This window comes from Crinia signifera, chromosome 3 (genome assembly GCF_055691185.1).
Source record: "Crinia signifera chromosome 3, ASM5569118v1, whole genome shotgun sequence".
NCBI classification, from domain to species: domain Eukaryota; kingdom Metazoa; phylum Chordata; class Amphibia; order Anura; family Myobatrachidae; genus Crinia; species Crinia signifera.
The window spans coordinates 210,474,555-210,492,240 of record NC_139219.1 but is presented as its reverse complement, the minus strand read 5'-3'; positions in this window follow the sequence as shown (position 1 = coordinate 210,492,240).

Here is a 17,686-nt window from a genome sequence, read left to right as displayed (position 1 = left end):
CAAACCTTATCAAGAAATTATTATTAAACCATTGGCATATTATCCAGAATGATCAACACATGGGTAAAGGTTCCTATTTTATAAACAGAGTTTGAATATTAAGGACATACTGTGATGTTAGTCTAAACAAACCTAAGGAGTGGATCACTTTTAAAATTATGGCATTTAAATGTACCTCATGTTAAACTGGAAATAACTTTTGTGACCCTCAACCAGGAGACATCTTTAAATTGAATTTTAGTATGACATGTTTGCTGTCAGATGTCCCTGTAATTTAATTTAAACTGTCAAACTGTGCAAGTGTGTTACATTGCTCTTCTATTATAAAAGCCAATAACACTGATGATCATTTATTTTACTACTCTGACTGTGGCTAGACATCTTTGCGAAAAGGACATACAAATTCACAGTTTATGCCAGTAGTTTATGCCAGTAGTAGGTGATGCTCTATCCATTTAAGGAAGAGGTGATCACATTAATTGCTACTGCAGTAAGAAGCACGGTGGATTTATCTACTTCATTCAGTTTGTGCTGTAGGTTTAAATAAATAACTCAGTTTTTTGTGCTTTTTTGTAAAACATCTACATATTTTTCTCATATTAGTAGTTGAGTATTTATTTTTACTGGGAAAGTTTATATGAAAATTATATTTTAATTTTTGAGATAACTGATGAGACACTTCTGTTTTACTTTTGATTGAAAACACCCTTGAGGAAGTCTATAATTCAATGAAACGCATTGGGCGATTAATGAAACTTTTGAAAGGTAGGCATACTCGGTGTAGATTATTTCACATATAAAGTTTAACAATATCTGACCCACCTAAATCCCTTTGCATTATCCATGTAAGATCCTTTTAAAACTTTTATGAATAAAATCATTTTAAAAGATATATATATATAGGAATTGATTCTGTCTTTTGGTTGAACTCTGTGAGAGTTTCATTATAAAAATCTAAAGCAGAAATTCTCTTAAATCCTCCATCTTTAGATTTTCTAAAGAACATATCCATCCAGGGTATTGAAGTCTTATTTCCATGTGCATAAAGATACAGTATTGTAGTGGCACATCCTAAAGACTCTCAAATGCTATTAAAAGTAGATTTGTCCATGGACAGGCAAATGGGCAGCCTTTGTTATTGCAGCTTATATTAGCTAGTTACCATTAACTGATTTTAATGATTGCTTTAAAGATTTTAGTGCATAGCGATTGTATTTTGAGTTTTTGCCATAACCTTTATTTATTTTTTACAGCTAGATAAAAGGCCTGTTTTTAAGGATAGGTCTCAAAGGTCATTGGGTCACCAGCACGTTGTTAGACAGTCATTAGGTCGGCACCATTTGGAAGACATGCATTTAGGTCAACATGTGTCTAGGTCGACATGGATTAGGGCAACATGGTCATTAGGTCGACAGGTTCATTAGGTCAACATGGGTTAGGGCGACAGTCAAAAGGTCGACATGGGGCTCTTCACTGATTTTGAGCCGACATGTGCCGACAGGTGTATTTCATGCCCTACCATCCACTAGGGGGTGGTGGGAGAATAAAATAGTGTGCCGAACTTAGCGAGGCACTGAGTCTGAAGCATGGCAAGCGTAGCAAACCATGCAAGGGGACGTAGTGCACTTTAACCTCTGTCAATGTAGACTGTATTGACATTCGGATAAAAAACTCTGAGAAACTCCATGTCAACCTTTTGACTGTTGACCTAACCCATGTCGACCTAATGACCCTGTCAACCTTATGACCCTGTCGACCTAAACCATGTCAACCCTAGACTCATGTCTACCTTCCTGCATGTTGACCTAGACACATGTCGACCTAATGGTGTCAACCTAATGACTGTCTAACAACTTGCTGGTGACCAACTGATCCACACCCAGTTCAAAATGGAAGAAAACAGCAAACATACAGATGTGTCCACATACAGCCTAACTATGGGCCTTATTCTAGTTCACTGTTAGAGGCAAATTCCTTCTCAGATGGACAAAACCATGTGCATTGCAGGGGGCAGATGTAACAGGTGCAGATAGAATTAGATTTGGGTGAGTTATTTTGTTTCTGTGCAGGGATACTTATAGCCCTTTTACACCGCCAAAAAATCCGGGTCAGCGGCGGGTCAGACCCGGATCTTCGGCGGTGTAAATCCCTAACGCCATGTCCCTTTACACGGGACTTCTACCCAGGTCCTGACCTGGGTAGAACACGGCTAGGACCTGGGTAGAGGGCGGTGTAAATGGGAACGCCGGATCGGATGACCCGGCTCCCATTTACATGAATGGGGAACGTCCAACCTGCGGACCACAGCGTCCGCAGGTTGGACGGATTGTCAGTCTGACACTGACAGCCGGCGCTGCTGTCTGCTATACTCTGCAGACAGCAGCGGCGGCGGGGGAGGGAGGTGAACGGATGCCTGTGTGCGGCATCCATTCACCTCCTGTCCAATGGCGGGGGTGCGCGCGGGGACTGGGGGCAGCCTAGCAGCTTACCTTAGTGCTGGGCTGCCCCCAGCAGCGTTCCGGGTACGGCGGCGTCGATCGGCGCTTGAAGATGACATCGCGCTGTCATCTTCAAGTGCCGGGAAGGGGCGGGAGGGGGGTGCGGGCGTTTAAGCCCGTCTGGTGTAAATGCCCCTAAACGCCGGGTCGCACCCGGCTTCAACCAGGGTCCAAAAAGCCGGGTGCGACCCGGCGTTTTGGTCTAAAAGGGGTATAACTGACTGCTTTATTTCTACACTGCAATATATATCTCACTTTGAAGAAAAACCCCACCCAAATCTAACTCTCTCTGCACATGTTACATCTGCCCCACCTGCAGTGCACATGGTTTTGTCCACCTGAGAAGGAATTTGCCTCTAAGAGTGAACTAGAATAAGGCCCTATGTGTTAATCAGCCCATCTAGTAATGATATGCCATCTTTGCATGCAACTTTTTCCACTACAATGAATCTTGTTTGCAAACAAGTAAAGAAAGCACAAAGACTGCAGATGTATCTGCATATGATATACTACTTTAAAGTGTTTTTCAGCAAAACACTGTAACATAGCATTTTGTATGCATATCATCTGCAGACATACATAGTATATACTGTAAGTATGCTGCATATCACTTTAATCAGCAGAAGCTGCTTGTATGTACTATTTGCTCTGTTTTACAAATAAGGCACATTGTAATGGAAAAGTTACTCAGTGCTACTTACAGTCACTGTATGTGTAACACAACTTGTAACGTACAGAGTATACATGTATATTTGTAGATGAGGAATTTGAACTTACTCATTGGTATGGAAAACTAGCTGTATGTGAATTACAAAAGTTGGTATGATATATCATTGCCTAAGAAAAATATTTTGAACTGGGTAGAATCAGAAGAGTACTAAGGGAGGGTATGCAATCCCGAGTCATGACTGTCAATCCGCCCTGACAGGCGAGACCCTGGCCCATTTTCATTTTGCTCTACAGCATATCCCCAGGTGGGATTCGATCCTGCTTGGAGATCAGTAAAAAAAGGGTGTGTCTGCGTAAACGGCCATGAATTGTTAAGATACAGCCGTGATCGTGACAATTCATGGCCAAAACAGGCCAAACAGATTTTAAAGTCAGGTCCGTTCTGTTGATCTGCCTCTTCAATGCTGTCAGCCTTTTATAAATCTGCTGAGACAGTGAAACGTGTCAGGCTATTTTCCACATCTGCACTTTGTATTGAACTGGACTAGCCCCAGGATATCGATTGGACCTATAATTCATTTGGGAAAAAGACTTCCATCCGCCACACAGACCGACCAGCAATATGGAGATATAAACCCCCTTGATCCAGACAACGATTCAGCTGTATATGTCCTGGCTTCAATTTACTCCCTTTTTAAATGGTCACATTTTAATTAAATAAATTGTGTTTTTTAATGTACAATTAGTCCAATCTGTAAATCTTTTTATTCATTTGTTCACATATTTTTCCATTTGAGCACTGCAACCCCCCATTTCTTCTATTTCCAACTTGTCATTAATTTAGGCTCATCAAAAACTTATAATATGGGAAAATAGGTATTGTAAGGTGTTTAGTGCTGATGTTTATTTCCTGTTGTGATGTGGAAATAGGAACATTTAAAACTGTAATTTCTTTACAAGTAGTTTAAACAGCAGACATGTCTCATTTGGTAAAAAATATACAAATGAAGTATATCAGCCAGCACTGTCCTAACTACAACTCTTTGAAAATAATTTCAATATCACTGGAAACAATATTCTAGTGCAGTTGTTTTATTATTCCTCCAGCATCCCTCACCCCAAACGGACCTAGTGCAGGTGTCCTATGTGCACATAAAGGTTTCTTTCCAATCAGGCTATTCACTCAGTATGTGTGCATCAGGGTTTCCTTCTCATGTTGAAGATGAATAATAAAATCAAAGCTTCTTTATTCCTCCTTGACCATTCATTAGGTCAAGCTTTTGAACAGATACTGACCTTGATAAAAAGCCCTATTTTCACATCAAGGTTTCTTTAGATAAATAACGCTTAGATTCCCTGGATTAGAATACACGTCCACACCACGTCCCGTTTATCAGTGTCCCTCAAACAGAGGCCCTATATGCCTCAAAAGGTATTTTAAACCTCCTCCTCTGTCAGGATATTTCAAGGAATTTCCAGATCAGGATGAAACTTGTAAAAAAATGTATTTATTCCAAATAAAAGAGGGACATCCATGGGTGGATAAACATAAAAATAATTTAAAAAAATTGATTAAAAAAACATCTCTTTGCAGAGACACTCCAACATTTCTCCAATATCCGGAATTAGAAGAAAGTGGTGTAAGATGGTAAACAAAAATAGGTCTCAAACAATGACAAGTGCCCCCTCAACTCACCGACAAGTTTCTGGCACCAAAGTGCCATTTTTCAATACACCTTGAAAAGGGCCTGATTGGAAAGAAACCTTTATGTGCACATAGGGCACCTCCACCAGGTCAGTTTGGTGGCGAGGGATGCCAGATGAATAATAAAACAAATGCACTAGAATATTGTTGCCGGTGACATCGAAATTATTTTCAAAGAGTTGTAGTTAGGACAGCGCTGGCTGATATACTTCATTTGTATATTTTATATCTGGTTTAAGAGTGTGGTAGACTCTGAAGTACAGGCCCAGCTGCAGTCATTTTGTGGCACTATTGTTTATTGGTAAAACAGCTTTATATTCATGTCTCATTTACATAGTTAAATAGTAGGTAAGGCTGAATAAAGACTTGCGTCTATCGAGTTCAACCTAGTATGCTTATATAAAGTTTTTTATATTACACCTATGTTTCTTATTTATACTCCTGGATGTTATTAGACAATAAGTGTTTATCAAACCTTGTTTTGAATGCATTTATTGTGGGAGCCGACACCACCTCTCCCAGAAGAGAGTTCCAGAGTTTGAGTGTAAACTGTAAAGAATTTATTTCTTCTAACTGTACGAAATCTTTTTTTCTTCGAATCTATACTCGTGCACCCGCGTCCTTGCTTCCTTTCTAGTAGAAAACAGGGTGTTTGACAGTTCCTTATATTGGCCCCTGATATACTTGATCATATTGAGCATGTCTCCCCTTAGACGTCTCTTTTCTAATGTAAATAATCCCAAAATGGATAATCTCTCCCCATAAACTTTGTTGCTCTTCTTTGGATTTTTTCTAATTCTGCGATGTCCTTTTTAAAGTGTGGGGCCAGTGATTTATAGAGGGGCATAATTACTTTTGAATCCCTAGTTTCGATGCCTCCACTTAGTACCGGTATTGTGTCTGAAATGGCACCATTCACAACCACTCTTTGTTTCCTATTACACAGCCAGGTCCCTACCCATCTGCAGATATTTTCTCCTAATCCCATGTATTCCATATTATTTATCAACCGATTGTGTCGAACCGTATCAAAAGCTTTAGCAAAATCTAAGAAAATCACATCCACAGCGCTTCCGCTGTCAAGATTTTTGCTAACCTCCTCATAGAATCCTAATAGATTAGTTTGGCATGAACGATTTTTCACAAATCCATGCTGGTTGATACGAAGTAAATGGTGATGATCTAGATATTCCTGGATATCATCCCTTAGGAATCCTTCAAATAGTTTACCCACTATTGATGTAAAACTTATAGGTCTGTAATTTGCGGGATCCTCTTTTTTTCCTTTCTTAAATATTGGCAATAAATCTGCTATTCTCCAGTCTTTTGGTACTCCTGTTGATAATGACCTGATAAAGATGTACTGGAGTGGGGTAGCTAGTTCCTCCCTTAATGCCATTAGTACCCTGGGGTGAATCCCATCTGGCCCCGGTAATTTATTTGTTTTGAGTTTGCTCAGCCTCATGATTATTTCATTGGGCTTGAAATCAACTATGAGATCTGCATTATTTGTCCCATTTGTGGTAGATGTACGTACCACGTTCTGCTCTCCCTTAGTAAATACTGATGAGAAAAACTTTTTCCTTGTCCTCTGTAACACTTTTTCCACTGATGTCAGTAAATGGGCCAATGTTTTCCTTAATTATACGTTTACTATTTATGTATTTAAAAAAACTTTTTGGGGTTGGATTTGCTTTCCATGGCTATCCGCACTTCATATATTCTTTTAGCTGCTTTGATTGATCCTTTTTGTTTGAGTCTTTATATTTGACGACCGCCTCCTCATTTAACTTATTTTTATAAAAATTTAAATGCTCTTGTTTTATTGTTGATAGCTGACCATACTTTTTTGTCCAACCATGGGGGCTTTTTTTTATTGAAATTACCCTTATTTACTTTTTGAATGTATTTGGTGGTTAATGGTTCAAGTACATCTTTTAGGGTATCCCACAGTTCCTCAGCATTTTTTCCCTCCATTACCTTTTCCAACACAACTCCTCTTAAGGCTTCCCTAAATAGTTCAAAGTTCGCTTTTCTAAAGTTTAGTATTTTTGCTGGTCCTTTCCAGGGAAACCATTTTGTGGTCACTGCTCCCAAGTTGTTCAATTACTTCTGTGTTTGAAACTAAATCTACATCTAAATCTATATCTATATCTAAATCTATTGTTAGTTAGTACTAAATCCAAGAGTGCCTCATTACGAGTTGGTGTTTCTGCCATTTGTGTGATATACTGGTCTTTAAGTAAACTTGGGAACACATTGCTTCTTGTTGATTTAGATGTTTCTTTTTCCCAATCAATGTCCAGTAGGGTAAAGTCCCCCATAATTAATACCTGACCTTGATTTGATGATTGTTTTATTTGGTTTAAAAGAAGAGACTCTTCCCTTTCATTATGTTCAGAGGTCTGTAGCATACCCCTACTAATATCTTGTTCTTCGGTTTATTTTTATTGCCTGTAATCTCCGCCCACACGACCTCTATATCTGCGCTCATTTTTTTCTGACACGATGTTAAGTTATTATTTACATATAGTCACACACCCCGCCTCTTCTATTTTCCCTCTCCTTTCTGTAGAGTGTATATCCCTCCATGTTTAGTGCCCAATTGTGCGACTTATTACACCATATTGTAGTAATGCCAACAATGTCGTAGTCATCCCTACTGACCACAGATTCTAGCTCCCCGATATTCCCCGCTAAGCTTCTTGCATTAGCCATTAAGCATTTAAGTTTATGTTTAACCTTAGTTGCGTCCTTAACATTATTGTTGAATTTTCCCCTAGACTTATTAGTATTCCTTATTAAATTCCTTGTACCTGCCTCCACCTCTATAGACTCCCTACAGCCATCCCTACCATGCTCATTGCCTGACACGTTTGCAGTTTTTGACACTCTACCTCTGTCCTTCCTACCGTACCATACTCTAAGGTCATCTGCACATGAAATCAGTAATGGTGTTACTCGACTGTTATTACATGATATTCCTGAAGCACCCCGGGAATTACCCCCAATATTACCCTTATTAATCCCAATGACAATGCTTGTGCCTCTAACCTCCCCCCCTTCTCCTTCCCCCAGATGATTCTTGATCCCAATCCAACTTCTCTCTCTGCTTGTCCCATAATAGCTAGCTACACCCACCCCCCATTACCTATTTCAAAATATCCTCCAACCCTCTAACCATCCTTCCCCCCAGCACCGCAGCCCCCTCCTCGTTCAGGTGCAATCCATCACGACAAAAAAGATGGTGCCTGACCGAGAAGTCCGCCCAGTGTTCCATGAACACGAATCACTCTTTCCTACACCAGTCCTTGAGCCACACATTTACCTCCCTAATCTACCTCTGCCTTCCTTGGCTAGCGCATGGCACTGGTAAAATTTCAGAGAAAATTACACTAGATGTCCTCGCCTTTAATTTCTTACCTAATTCCCTATAATCTTTCTTGAGGACATCCCACCTACCATTAACTTTGTCATTGGTACCGATGTGCACCAAGACTGCCGGGTTACTCCCAGCCCCTCCCAACAATCTGTCTTTTCGGTCCGCGATGTGCCGTACCCGAGCACTCGATGTGCCGTACCCAAGTATCATTTGATGTTATCCTTTCTCCATCTAATAGTGTTTTGATTTATCTGTATACATATACTACAGCTGATTGCCAACTGGCATTTAAATTCTAGCAAATAGACATTGACACATAGTAAAATTAAATTAAGAAAATATTCAACTCTAGATTGCAATATTAGATTTAAACAAAAAACATAGCAGTAATGACTTTCTTTTAATTTATAGAAACAATTATCGACATACTAAAAAATCGTATTTTGTTGAAAATAACTCTTTAGAGCATGTTCCATTGGATACTGTCATGTTAATTTTCTAAATCTGCAAAGATTAGTTAATGCCATAAAAATGACTATAGTTGAATATTGTATGACATCCATAATCTGTCCCATTGTGGTTAGAATATAGTTGAACATTTCGGAAGTTTTTGTCCTTTCAGTTTGTGAACAACAAGGACAATATTTATAATATCCACCTCATTAGGATTATTCTAATTATTGTTTTCATACCATTCACATCCCATTTCCTCTCTTAGGTCCTGAGGCAGGCAGAAGAACATATGCTAAATTGCAAATAGGGGATTCCAGTCACATTAATCCATTTACCTATTAACTCTGCAAAAAACAGTTCCAAACTTTAATATTCACTAAGTGCTTAGTGCATCATGTTTATTTTATTTTGCTGATTAATGTTAATTTATTGTCAAAAATAAAGACAGAGCTTCTGCTACTGTATGTATTGTATTATAGAGAGGCTATGGATATAATTTAGAATAAATATAGTTTGCAAACTCATATAATTACACCAGCAATATTAGTCAATCTAATTATATAAGCTATGTAAATTGTTTGTGCAATTTCTTTTTAGCCATCACCCCTTATGACTCTCCTTTCTTCTAATTATTTCTATCACAAAACTATAAAAATAAGTTTACTTAAAAATGTAATCTGTCAGAAGAGATAATACATGAAAATGTCTAATGTATGTGCACCTTTTCATTTCTATTCCTACCAGTATTTTCATTTGCATCTAGCTTTTTCTTCAAAATGTATGAGAAGAAGATTGACTATGCTGCAGTTTTGACTGAAAACCTTTAACCTCTGAAAACACATGCGGTTTTGACATAAAGTACATCCTAAAATGTAGACATTTCGGTACTTATGTATTATCTGGGCTCCCATGTTAAATGCACCCCATTTTTTCATACCCCTACTATCCAACTACGCATGGAGTTGATTTAATATAGTGTGGCGAGCGCAGCAAGCCACCGTGCCCGAAGCGTGGCGAGCGCAGCAAGCCCCGTGAAGGGGCGCGGTCTCATAAGAAAAACGGGAGCCCAGATATTACATAAGTACCGACATTTCAAATAGAGACAAAAGTCTAGGCACCACCTTTCTTTGACCAAATTCTGCCTGGATCCTCCGTAACCTCACCCAATGTGCCCAGAAGCACCCACTTTATAGGAAAACACCACAGACCACAAATTAGGATTGCCTTGCATTATTGGAAATTAGGGGCAGGGCCAGATTATGGACAAGGCAGTATACTGTGGGAAGACTTCAGAAGTGCCCGTGGATGTGTGCTTATCCATATAATTAGGGTTGTTGCCTGCCAATATTATCAAGAGCTGCAAGGTCAGTTGGGATGTACATATGTATTAGGGGTGTATACTGATATCTTCTGGAGGTAAAGTGAATTGGGGGGTGTAATATAGTACTTTGGGATTACAATTAACTATAATTACAGATAGAGCCATGCTCTTCTATCCCTTTAATAGGATTAAGTGAGCCAGGGCTGTCGGACTTGGGACCTCATTCTGGTCCACACGCAATGCTGCGAAAATTGCAGCACTGCATGTGGACCAGAATAAGGTCCCAAATGCCGTCCGCCTCACGCAGTGCCCCCCCTTCCCCCGCATCACATGTTGCAATTCCCCGCATGGCTGCAAATAGATGATTTGCATAATCATCCATTCGCATGGACAGCGACCATCGAATGCTTTCTCCAGCACTTGCAGATCAGAGACACCTCTATGGTGTCTTTGTTCTCCGAGTGTCCTTTGTGGGAAGCAGGTGGACAGCTGACATCTGGTGATGTCAGCTGCCTGCCCACTGCACCAGCATTATCAGGTGATTACCATGGGAATGCCCATGAAATGCTGGCCGTTCCCATGGGCTGTGCCCCCGCCGCCAACCCATGCCCCCTGGATGCACTGCTACATGTGAGTAGGATGCCGAACATGTAGTTCACAGTTCCAACTCACACCGTGCATCTGCGCAATCGCAGATGCTAAATATCATCTGAATAAACCCCTTAATCCCCTGCTAATCCCCTGCTAATCCCCTGCTAATCCCCTGCTGTATTGTTCTATGTATTGTATTGCAGATGAGAACAATATATGATAATAAGCCTTAGGCCATAGCCATGGCTCACCAGAGAAGGCTAGTTGAAGAAGGCTCCATCTGTATAATAATCTAATATCATTTGTGCCATAAGGTGTGTTGGTGGGTGTAGTTATATTTCTGGGGTAGGGTATAGTAATATTATCTGGGGAGTGAGGTCCTTTTCCAGTAAACCACACTAACCTAAATATTCCCCAGAAAGTGCTGTTATCCCTATGTAATAAAATGCATTTTAACATGTTCTTTTCTTCTGGCAGATCCTGAGGTTGAGAGAAATAGCCACCCTCTGGGACTAAAGGTGTGTACACACGGGGCGATATATATCGCCCGGCAATATATTGCCGGGCAATATATCAGCGAGCGATATATCGCTCAATGCCCCCTTTTCATCGGTGACCAGAGATGGTCGCTGATGAAAAGAAACTTCTGCCGGCAGTGCCGCAGAGGTAATCAGCTGGTCGCAGGAGAACGGGGCTGAAAACGGGAGCGTGCACCCAGCAATTTATCACCGGGGCACACTCCCATCACTGGCAATATGGTCGCCAGGGACCATATTCCCAGCGATATCAGCCCCTATCGCTGCTGTGTGTACACGGCTTGAGTGCTTGGAGTTCCCACAGCTAATTTAATTAAATGTGGGGTAAATTTCACACCTAATTAAATCTACCCCTAGTAATCCAATACTGCCATATTAGGGACACTAAACACTAGTTTAAATATTAGCACTCTCCATTACAAATAATCACAAGGGAGAAACGTATATTAGTATTCTAGTGCTGAAATAATATTCTATTTTGAACATAAGGATCTCAAAGTTATTCTCATGGATCAGAAAACATCTAACTTAATTCTATTCAGATTTCTGAATTGATTAGTTTCTCATTTGACTGCAGAAAAACTAAATTATTTTTATGCTTAAGCACTTGTAATGTTCTAAGTGTGTCAGTTGCATTAATGTGTTCACATATTGGAAATTGTTATATTGGCGTCATATGAATAAATAATACAAATTAATAATAAAGTAGAAAAGAGGAACTAAAAATGGAAAGGCTTCTGAGAGCTAAAAGCTGTTCATATTCCGGGTAAAAGTGAAGTGCTATGCGTTCAGCAAACAAGCAATGCTTCCTTGTTGTATTTTCAACACTAATACTACACTTGAGTTCTTCTAAACACAACCTACAGTACAGTACATACTGGTTGTAGAAAATTGAAAAGATAAAGATAAACCGGTGTTTAGTGGGAGTGCGAAGAAAAATGCTAAGCGTGCCTAGGAAATGCAGGGATGCCAAAGTGTTTTAGGTGAGGGTGTGCAATGCCAGCTCCAGGCTGATTATGCATGTATTTATCGCACTTACCGAGTTAGTCTCTTGCGATGACTGGTGCCCAGTGGAAAAATTATTAAACCGTAAGCCTGTAACAAAGGTCTTTGAACACTTTTGCCGGCTGAGATTTCTACGCTAGGCATACACATCTATTCGCTCAGCAAGCACATAGATTTTAAAAGCGTGAGTTCACTCTGGTGGCATCTACCTGATCGTTGGATGCTGTTAATTCACTCAGCAGTGACCAGGTGTTAATTACCCCCATAGAGAATTACCTAGGGTGGTGCATTACTGGAAGAGAAAATGCAATTCAATGAACTATTCCCAATTCCAGGGACTATGGGACTGATTCCGTACCAGAGGCAGTCCTGATTTGGTAGCAATTGACTGATGTTTTTAGGACTGTGCATGTTGCCAGGTGCCTCTGTATATGTCTTGTGAAGATGTTGCAGCTCTGGTCGCGATTCACTGTTAGCTGCAGACTGATTGACAGTTGGGATGGCAAAGGGAATCATTTCATAAAAGGGGGTCATGTCAGCCCTGCTTTCTAGGTATGGCAAAACCAGCGACTGCATCCATGAATGCAGGTTCACTGTCCTGGGCAGCATAGATTTGTTGGCAATTCTGAGTAATTTGAAGATTACCTTAGAGGTCTGAATCTGAGACCATTGGTAGCAATCTTGATTTGATGCTGCTTCTTTTAATACAAGCTTCAGATCAGAGATTCCAGTAGTGGGCATCTTTTTACACAAGTTACCACCTGCAGCATTTGCATATTGTTGCTTAATCGCTGTGTACAAATATGTAGTGCAATGACATTTGTGCCCACCTCTGAATAAAACCCTGGGCCTGATGCACGAAACTTCAAAAAGTGATAGAGAGGAGAGTGCGAAACAACCAGCCAATCAGCCCACAACTGTTATTTTCCAAACATAGCCAGTAACATGGCAGTTAGGGGAATCTGTTTTATAAACCACAATAACAATCATATCCAGTTATTTTTATATCCAGCTCATAATATTGTTTTCAACAATGTTGGCCAAAGACAATGTAGACTCTGCAGTTTATATAAAGCACATCTACAGTATGAAAGAATGCCACACAGCAATGGCACAAATGAAAAGTGATACATGACGAAATTGGCCTTGGAACCTCCCACTCTCTTATGTTGGAGTTTAAAAAAGACATGGACAGTTTAACAAACCAAGCACTTTGTTTGTGCTTGGTTTGTTTGGGCCCCTACAAAACAAGGAACCAATGGTCTTAGGGCAGCTAACAGTGTGGATAATCCTCTCTATAGTTAAAAGAGGTCATTATCATACTCATCATTGATAACATTGTCACATAACAATGACCCATTCCCTCTGCAATCCAGTTTTATAGAAGCCTGCACTTTGCTGTAATTGGCAGGAAAGGTCTTCCTCGTGAAATTTGTCAGTTTATTTTTATGAACATCAGCTTTTCCATATTTTGATAAAGTATTGTAGCTTCCTTCGCTCACAAGGTTTCCGGCTGTGCTGAAACTTTTTCCGAGAAAACACTGGAGCTTAAGTACACCAAAGCAACATTGTACAATAAGCTACAAATACCTGTTTTTTCCTCTCAGTGGTCATGTTCTGACATTAAAATGTTCTTCCATTATTCTATGGATGTTTCTCTGTTACAGGAGAAACTGAATGAGGAGATGTCATCATACAGTATCATGTGCCACTTGATCTGTCAACTTGCTTTGAATCTCTTACAATCTGTATCCATTGGAAAGACATTACATTTTACTACTTAAACCTAGGATGGCCGAGGTCGCAGGCCAGGCTCAGTGGTGTCTCCCATCTCGCCCTGTCATCACTGCACCCTCTCCAGCAACAGTCACACAAAGCAGCTCTGGAGTTCTAAATCCCACAGGCAGATGGCGAACTTAGGCCCTTATTCTGGTTGGTGCGGATATGTCCGCGTGCGTTCGTTCCGCCGATGTTTTGTGTTTGCGCATGTGCAGAGGCATATCTGCGCATGTGCGAAAGGGACATATGTCCAAATTCCGCATAAATTGTTTACACTACGAACAGGGGGAGGAGAGGGGCGTGAAGGGCTGTTTGGCCTCATTAACATATGCATACGCCCCGCGTTTCATGGGCGTTCCCATGAAAACGCTGGGCGTACGTATGGTAATGCGGCCGTGACGCACGTGTAGGGGGCAGACATATGACATTGCCGGATGTCAGCTGCCCGCCCAGATCCCTGCTTTTGCACGGAGAAATGCCCGAGTGGTCTGAGCTCGCGGAAGCTGCCTGACCACTCGGTCCTGCATTCGATGGTATGCGACCATCGAGGTTCCCAGAGATGGAGGAGGTGTATACATGAGAAATCCACTCGTGCTCCGTGCGGTCAACGGCTTACCGCATTCGGACGGAGTGAGCGATCCGTACGGAAGGCGGGGTTTAGGACGCAGGGTCCTGGCCGCATATTCGGCTCCGGCCGCACAGACCAGAATAAGGCCCTTTGGGCCTTATTCTGATCGGTGCGTACTTTCCCGAATTCCTACGGTGCGGTCCGCACGCCACGCTGTGCGGACGTCGGCCGTTAAAACGCCCACCGAGCCTCCGCATTCGGACGGACTCGCACTTTAAGAACAGGGCGTGTTTACGGACGACATACAAACCATGCGTGTGCGGTGGACACACTCAGATTCTGCACGGTATTACAGAGTATGCACGGTGATACCGCGTCAGAACGGACGGGAACCTGGCCGTTCGCACCGATGCGGTGTATTTAACGCAAAACTAGCCACTATTATCTCAACTCTGCAATACATCACATGACCCACTTATTCAATTACCTATCCTCATTAAAAAATGTTTATTTGTAATTGGAATCAATTAAATGCCAATATATACTTAAACCCATGCCTAACACATCCATTGCACACATTAACCCTTACATCAATTGAAGTGCAATGGTTTGTATTTTTCCCTGTGTTTTACGTATGATATTATATTATACTTGCTGGTGAAAATCTATCTTGCACAATGTACAGATGGGTCACGGTCCATCTTTGCTGGGGATGGCGCTGGCGTCGCCAGCCGCCATCCCCCGCCAGCGCCATGGCGATCGTGAGAAGGGGGCGCGCGCGCACGAGAGGCGCGCGCGCCCCCTTCCGACGGCGCTTCCAAACGTTTCCCCGGGTCCCCGCCGGCTTGCCGGCGGTAACCCGGGGTCCCCGCCGCCTGCCCGCATCCCCCCTAACCCCCCCTAACCCCGTCCGTCTCCCTGAGGCGGAGACGGACAGGGTTTCCGCCACGCTAGCGACGGAGACTGAGACGCGCGTGCGCGTGAGACGCACGCGCGTCTCAGTCTCCTCGCTGGCGAGGCTGCTGGCGGGTCGCCAGCGCGTACGTTCTGGCGACCCGCCAGCAAGGATGTACAATGACCCATCTGTACTAATTAGGACTAACACATACTAAAGGAAACCTTACTACATGTATAAACACAGTGTGTGTGTGTATTTTGTAGGTTTTATTATGTTTAATTAGCTAAAATTACATGACATTTCTGTATTGCCAGGATGTGCACACACCAAAAACATACATCTATATACAGTATGTACATTTAGCCTCAGTAAAATATTATAAACAATCTACACATATACTGTTTCATGTGAAAAGAAAACCAACAACTTCTAACTTGCATAAAAAATTTATTTACAACAATAACTAAACTTTTCAACAGTAAAATAAAAAAAAATAAAAAAATTACAAAAGCAGGTCTGTAAGGTCCTGCAGGTCTGCACTGACCAGCTGTAGGTGGTGGCGAAGCCGCATGAGGGCACCACGGACACCCTCATCTGCTTGTGGTGGGGCATCTGTGGGCATGTAAAAGGGGCAAAAATTAGTCATGATATTCATGCATACATTTCACATACTCCTACATAAATCTAAGAAATGCTAGGTGACATGTATGTATATATATATATATATATGTAGAGAGATAGAGAGAGAGAGACACAGAGAGAGACACACATAGATAAACATATATGACACATACATATATACATACATGCATACATATTTAATTAATACTGTGTTTTTGACCCTCTACCCTTTACTCTGCAGAAGACCTAACAGTCATAGTGTTTCTTCTGATTCACAACCCACCCATGACTAAGCAATGACAAGCATGTAATGTCCTCCGTCAATAACAACTTGTCACAAACTCCTCAGTCTAAGTTCAGTGATGGTTCGTGGCATGGGACTTATGCAAATGTCAGGAATGCACAGTACACATCCTCACAATCATTATTAAGTCTAAACCAACCTACAAATATTTGAGGGAAACTAAAATTGAGAACCACAGGGGGTGTTTAGGTAGAGGACGCTCCAGAGACACTGACAACTTCTGACTCCATTCTAAGCCAGGCCTGGCCATACTCCATTTATACCATACATCATATAGTGCATGGGTCTTCAACTGTGGCCCTCCAGATGTTGTGAAACTACAAATCCCAGCATGCCTTGCCACAGTAAAACACTCCCTTATAGCAAAACTGTGGCAAGGCATGCTGGGATTTGTAGTTTCACAACATCTGGAGGGCCGCAGTTTGAAGACCCATGATATAGTGTATAAATAGCATTCAGCTAAAACTTATATTCAGCTCGATGATGGGACAGAATCTACGCTTGCAGCAGGGGAATTGAATCCAAAATTTATTCACTCATCCCTTTACACCGGTTATGTGGCAGTAAAAATGGAGAGCCAAACCATCACACCAACCTGTGTAATTAAGATGTGTCTTGGATGAAAGGGATGCCTTGGTCACCCCATCTAACCCGTAACAGTGTCTGTAGCTAACCACTTTGTGTTATATATTAATAGTATTGTATCATAAATTTTCATCACCAGTGCTACATAATAAATACGAGTACAACTAATACATGAATTAGAGCATTATGTATACATACCAATCTGGACTACTTCCTCCACCTCACAGGCCTCCTCCTCCTCTGCCTCGGCCGCCTCCTCTTCAATGGTGGCCTCCTGGTTTGGCATGACCGCCTCAGCCAACACCTCCTCCTCCACCACCTCTTCATCCTCCTCGGCCACCAACACCTCCTCCCACATCACCTCCTCAGTCACCTCCTCCTCAACATCATCCTCCTCCTCCACCTCCGGCACCTCCCCCTCCACAACAGACTCCTCCTCCTCCTCAGGCACCTCCCCCTCCACAACAGACTCCTCCTCCTCCTCAGGCACCTCCCCCTCCACAACAGACTCCTCCTCCTCAGGCACCTCCCCCTCCACAACAGACTCCTCCTCCTTCTCAGGCACCTCCTCCTGGCTCTGGCCTGCCTCTGGCTCCTCCCGTGCCTGTCGTGCTCGGCCTCGTGCTGTGTGGAAGAAAACAAACATCAGTGGCAATGTAGGGTCATTGGGGCACATGTAATAAGCCATAACAAGAGATACATGGTAGGGTGATAAGGATATCAATTTATGGTTGAAAGTAGCTCCTTACTGCTAATGGATTGAAAAATCTG